This window comes from Pelodiscus sinensis, chromosome 16 (genome assembly GCF_049634645.1).
Source record: "Pelodiscus sinensis isolate JC-2024 chromosome 16, ASM4963464v1, whole genome shotgun sequence".
NCBI lineage: Eukaryota > Metazoa > Chordata > Testudines > Trionychidae > Pelodiscus > Pelodiscus sinensis.
The window spans coordinates 35,575,726-35,582,343 of record NC_134726.1 but is presented as its reverse complement, the minus strand read 5'-3'; the positions used below and the strand labels follow the sequence as shown (position 1 = coordinate 35,582,343).

The window sequence follows — 6,618 nt, the reverse complement described above, 5'->3', positions numbered from 1 at the left end:
GACATAAGCCGTGTCCCCCCTAGAAACACTATTGCTGCACCCCTGGAGTGTGGATACTTAGTACAGCGACGGAAGTAAATCACTAGTAGTAAATCCACCTCTCCAAGGGGTGGTACCTAGGTCAACCGAGGGATTCTACTGTCAGCCTGGCCCTGTCTACACTGGGGCTCAGATCAGCTTAACTACCCCTCCCAGAGGTGTGAATTTAACTTTCTAGTGCAGATCAGCCTAAAGCTTGAGTGTTTTCGAGTCCATCCACTAGAATTCAGGAAACACACCAGCCAGCTCAATACACTCGTCTGCTTATACTAAAGACAATCGGCAATAAAGCCTAAGGCAGCAGTTCTCAAACTGGGGGGCAGGACCCCAAAGTGGGTCACAAACCCATTGTAATGTGGCTGCTAGTGCTGGCTTAGACTTGTTGTGGCTTGGGGCCTGGGGTCTTCACTGTTGGGCAGCAGAGCTGAGTTTACAGGCCCCAATCTGGGCCTGAAGCCCTTGGATTTTGGCTTTGGTCTCCCAGGTGGGAGTTTTTTTGCTCAAGCTTTCATCCCCTCTCCTGGGGTTGTGTAGTAATTTTCGTTATCAGAAGGGCATCACAGCACAATGAAGTTTGAGAACCTCTGGTCTAAATTTTGATTTCTCATTGATCTTCTCTAAAAATAAATAAAACGGCCCTCCCCCAAGTCTCACCTCCCTTTACCAAGCACTTGGGAATTATGTCTATCATTGCAGCACCTGTTTAATTTTCATGTTAAGAATTACAGCAGCCTAAGACTTAAAATTAAACTTCAATATCTGTGCTGTTATCATGAACATAAACAAATGAAATAAAAACCTGCAGATTGAAAAGAACTGAGCAGAAGGCGATGAATATTTCATATTCTGTTTATAATTTTGGGAAGGAATACAATGAAATCAGCCTAAACCAGAAGACGGCCATTCAGCTGACAATAGAGGGTGCTGTTGCCCTTGTATTGGACTCCCTGATCTTCAAAGCTATTATGATTTTTAAAACCATGTGCGCCTCATTCCTTCCAGTGTCATTCAGTGTAATCAGTTCTTTAACTGGCATTTGGAGAGATGCTCGAAATATCCAGAAAAGTTATCCCCTCTCATATACATGCAAATGGATGGATGGATGGATGTTAATTTGAAATGATTCTATGGCTGAGGAAAGGTGTATGACAGCTGCAAGAGCTAATTCACAGAGCCTGCACAACACCTAGGGTTGCCAGATGGTTGAAACAAAAATACCGACCCCACACACCTCCCCCCCCCAAAATAGGAAAAAATTCTGTTGAAGGGGAAAAAAGCGGGAGGGAGGAGACCAAAGTTGTTGAGCCAAAAAAAAAGGGGGACTTATTAAGCCAAAAAAATAAAATAAAACAGCATGTCCCCTTTTAAGTGAGTGCAGGGATAGGAACAGGGGAACATTGATCACTAAGACCCAGGGGAAAACATTGCTTCCCCTAAGTCTTTTGGACAGCAGCCATTTTGTGCCTGCAGCCTTGGGGAACCAGGTAAGCATGGCGGCTGGGGTCGGGGGGCTGGAGGTATTGGAGGCGGGGGGGGGGGGGGGGCAGGCACTGAGTGTTTGTAGGGTTGCCAGGTGCCCAGCATTTTCGCCTCCTGGCTGGGGAAAAATTCAGAAAATACCGGACAGCTCAGGTGTCCGGTATTCTCTGAATTTTTTTTACCGGACAGGAGCCGAAAATACTGGATTGTCCGGGTGAATACCGGACACCTGGCAACCCTAACAACACCAGCCCTGTTCTCTTTCTGGTGTACCTCAGCCCTGCATGTGAAGGAGCCCAGGAGAGCTAGGAAAGTGGCTTGGTCCCGATCAACCATTCAACTTTTGCTGATCCAGGTGTCCAACGGTGCCAAATGTGGGTGGTGTTTTCTTGTGATGCTGGATACTCACCCCACTAAGAACTAGACTGAGACCCGAACCCCATATTTCACATAGGTCTCTGAATCTTAGAAATATAGGGTTGGAAGGGACCTCATCTAGTGCACAGTCCCATTCAGAGGCAGGGTTAAGTACAGCTTGACTATCCCTGACAAGTGTTTTCTAACCTGTTCTTAAAAACCTCCAGTGATGAGGATTCTACAACTTCACGAGACTACCTGTTCCGGAGACAAATTAACAGAGTTAGAACATTTGTCCTAATAGCTAACTTAAACACTGCTGCTCGCTCAGCTGATTGCTTCTTGTCCTACCCTCGGTGGACATGGAGAGCAATTGATCACTGTTCTTTCTAACAACCTTCTACATATTTGAAGATTGTTATGGTCCTACCCCAATGTCTTCCATGCATCATCCTTTTCTACTAGCCCTCTTGCAGTATTGTAGCATGTTCTGATTGGAATAGATTAGAGATGTGTCTGCAATTGAGCTGACAATTACACTTGACATGTTGTTCACTGCTGGATTGCTACCAGAGCTGCAGGGTATATTAATCACAGGCAGTTTCCTGTTGGCTCTGATTCTATCCACCATGGTATATTTGGTTTGGGTACCCCCATGATGAGAGCTTTTGATTTCAATGAAAGTTGGTGACCTAAATACCTTTGGGGGCCTTAATAATTAATCCAGTATTTCCAGAGCAGATCTAGAAGATGCTGTTGCATCTCCCTAGCACTTTGTAATTCACTGTGTAATTTGCAGGGTGATGGTACATGGAAAGTAGGAGAGGGAATAAAACTTTTGCAGGCAAACCTGAGTTATCTTCCTTTACGATTTTATTTTCCCCAAATACTGGCCCTTTGGTACACGCTGGTACAAACATTCTTGCTTTTTCTGTGAATTGATCCAACGTCCATGAAAGTCAATGTGAGTCTTTCCCATGGAAGTTGGGTCCTAAGACTCAAAGCCAAAAGTCGTCCTTAGAAAGGTTGGTTTAGCAGGACTTAGAAAGGATAAATGTCACTGGAATCTCCCTTCTTTTGCATTGTCTTTCAAATTTCCATTGAACGACATCAATTGCTAGGGACCGGCTCCAACGCCCATCGAAGTCAATGGGAAGACTCCCTTCTCTTTCCTTCATGCCCCTTTTTCTTTCTGCCTGCATCAGTGAACATTTGGATGTTTGCTTGCCCCTGTTTTGTCTCCTCGTCTGTGGTACTCCTGCCCTCCCTTTCCTTCTCTTTCATCTTCTCATTGCCCTCTAAGGCTACGTCTACATTACAGAGTTTTTTTCGGAAGAACAGCCGTTTTTAAAAAAAAAAATGTCACTTACGTCCACACTGCAATCACGTTCTTTCAAAAAAAAAAAAAATAGAAAGAACAGAAGGTTTTTTTTCCGACATTGGTAACCTCTTTATACAAGGAAGAAGCCTTTTTGTGAAAGAGCTCTTTGGAAAAAGGCGTGTGTGGACAGGGAAGAGGGAGTTCATTTGCAAGAAGAGGAAAGAGGAAAAAGCACAGGTGACCAGGTGGCCATTCCGTCCATAGTAATTGCAGCTTAAATGCACGATAGTGTCCATTCATTGTGGACGCTATCTTTCGAAAAAGCAGATGGCTTTTTCAATGCGCTTTGGCAGTGTGGACGCTTTCTTTCAGAAGATGTTTTTTCAGAAGATCTCTTCCGGAAAAGCTTCTTCTGAAAGAAACCTGCAGTCTAGACATAGCCTGAATGGTGGAATATACCAGGCTGACATTTTAAGCATACAGTGGGTGGATGGATTCTCAGGCAGAAAGAGCCTCTGCTAAGCTATTCTGTGTCAACATCTTTTCCACATTGGCACGCTGCATTTCGGAACTGGGCCTCGAGAATATTTTGCTCTCTCTTAATAAAATAATAATGGTATGCTGTTAAGGAGCTACTTAAGAATATAGGAACATTGATGTGGCCATCATGGGTTGGACCAATGGCCTCTCAACTCCATTATCTTCTACTGGGTGCCAGACACTTCAGAGGAAATAAACAGAGCAGAGCAATTTCAGTAGATCCATCTCAGGTCATCCAGTCCCAACTTCTGACAGTCAGAGGTTTAGAGACACCCCAAGCAGCAGTTGCATTCCTGACCATCTTGGTTCATAGCCATTGATGGGCTCATCTAATTCTTTTTTGAACCCAATTATACTTTTGGCCTTCACAGCATCCCCTGGCAGTGAGTCCCACAAGTTGACAGTGCATTGTGTGAAGAAGTGTTTCCACAGTTTTGTTTTAAACCTGCTGCCCATTAATTTCATTAGGTGACCCTTCCTTCTTGTGTTCTGTGCAGGGGTAAAGAACACTTCCTAAGGCACTTTAGCTTAGGGAATCCTCGTGACTATCTAGTCTAGGAAAAAGGGCTGTCATTGCTATTTTACAGGGAGGTAGACAGGCATGGCAGTGATGAGACTTGCCCACAGCTACACAGAGAGCCGGTACCAGAACTGGAATGAAAATCTCAAGAGTCCTGAAGCAGGCTCTTCTCTATCAGGTAAAAATTCTACCGAGAACTATGCAACTCCTCACTGCCTCAGTGAAAATATTCCTTCACTTCGGATTTTTTATGGCTGTTATCCTGACGGGATGTGATTTCCCAGCATCAGCCTGTCAGTGAGTCCGGAGAGTCTTTGGGTCAGGCCTCTATTGACAATCCACATCTCAGTTCAAAGATTGACCTCCGCGCCACGCCCTGATGGCCTGCACGTCTCCGTGCCACTTCTGGACTTGCAGTTGTTTTCCAGCGCAGGCACTGGGACTGCATGTTAATGCCATTCCTGCAGCTGAATTGCAGCCATTTCATAGGCCACTGGGATGCCTACATTATTAACATCCAGTCAAGATCTTCAACACACCGCCACGAAACAGACAGGAGGAAAAGACCAGGAAAGGTTTCCAGTTCAAGTCTGACAGGCAGCAGACAATGGTCTCTTATGGCTGGTGTCTTCTGCCACCGGAAACTTGTTTCCTCTTCATACAACAAACTGCTGCACTTTTTTGATGGCTTGGGTTGTTCTTTATGTGTAGATTGAAGGACACTGTGGCGCAATTAGAGTTCGCCATCAGGGCAAACTGCAATAAGCTAAGGACCAACTATGTGTGCTCCATTCTCCCTGGCTGTGTCTACACTGGGCCACTTATTCTGGAAAATCAGCCGCTTTTCTGGAATAAGCTGCGAGCTGTCTACACTGGCCCTTGAATTTCCGGAAAAGCAACAACGCTCTACTGTACAAAATCAGCCGCTATTCCGGAAAAGCTATGCTTCTCCCGCTCGGGCATAAGTCCTTATTCCGGAACACTGTTCCGGAAAAGGGCCAGTGTAGACAGCCCAGTAGTCTTTTCCAGAAAAAAGCCCCGATCGCAAAAATGACGATCGGGGCTCTTTTCTGGAAAAGCGCGTCTACATTGGCCACAGATGCTTTTCCGGAAAAAGGGCTTTTCCGGAAAAGCAGCCTGCCAATGTAGACGCTCTTTTTCCGGAAATACTTATAACGAAAACTATTCTGTTTTAAGCATTTCCGGAAATTCATACCAGTGTAGACACAGCCCCTGTGTATGTGCTCACTGCTATCTAGAGAGGATGGATTCAAAAGTGCTCAGAGCCGGTGCAGAAAACTAAAGGGCTCTCATGCAGTTCAAGAAGCCGCAGGTTGTCCTTTTTCAGCTAGGAGGTGCAGGTTCTATTCCCGTGACAGTCATGACAGCATGGGATTTCAACTACTGTCATTCTTAAAGAAGGGCTTGTCCAATTAATAAATTGCCTTATTTATTCTTGGATCTGTACTTCCAACACTCCGGTCATCTGAAGAAGTGGGTTGTGCCCACAAAAACTCATGATTCCATCTACATTACAGTGGATGAGAAGCTGGATATGAGGCAACAGGATGCCCTTGTAGCCAAGAGAGCTAATGGCATATTAGGGGGCATTAGGAGGAGCATTGCCAGCAGATCTAGAGAAGTGCTTATTCCCCTTTATTCGTCTCTGGTGAGGCCACATCTGGAGTATTGCGTCCAATTCTGAGCCCCCCGCTACAGAAAGGATGTGGATGCATTAGAGAGAGACCAGTGGAGGGCAACCAAAATGATGAGGGGGCTGGAGCACATGACCTATGAGGAGAGGCTGAGGGATTTGGGCTTATTTAGTTTGCAGAAGGGAAGAGTGAGGGGGGATTTGAGAGCAGCCTTCAACTTCCTGAAGGGAGGTTCCAAAGAGGCTGGAGAGAGGCTGTTCTCAGTAGGGGCGGATGGCAGAACAAGGAGCAATGGTCTCAAGTTACAGTGCGGGAGGTCTAGGTTGGATATTAGGAAAAACTATTTCCCTAGGAGGGTGGGGAAGCGCTGGGATGGGTTCCCTAGGGAGGGGGTGGAATCTCCATTCCTAGAGTTTTTTAAGTCTTGGCTTGACAAAGCCCTGACTGGGTTGATAGTTAGGATTGGTCCTGCTTTGGGCAGGGAGCTGGACTTGATGACCTCTTGAGGTCTCTTCCAGCCCTAGGATTCTGCATGTTTTGTTAGTCTGTAAGGTGCTACTAGACTATTTGTTGTTTTTTAAGTTTTTCCTGTTACAGACTAACTCGGCTACCCCTCTGAAACTTTTGTCTAATTAAGCGAGTTTGCAATGAACTAGCTAGCATGCACATGACCCAATGTACTGCGCTGGTTGGATTTGAACTGATCA

At 45.6% G+C, this 6,618-nt stretch overlaps 1 long non-coding RNA gene across 1 annotated transcript in view; it reads left to right on the top strand.

Annotated features, from left to right (window-relative positions):
• Positions 1–6,618, top strand: part of LOC142818636 (uncharacterized) — a 60,977-nt gene that overhangs the window by 3,772 nt on the left and 50,587 nt on the right. The window lies entirely within an intron of this gene.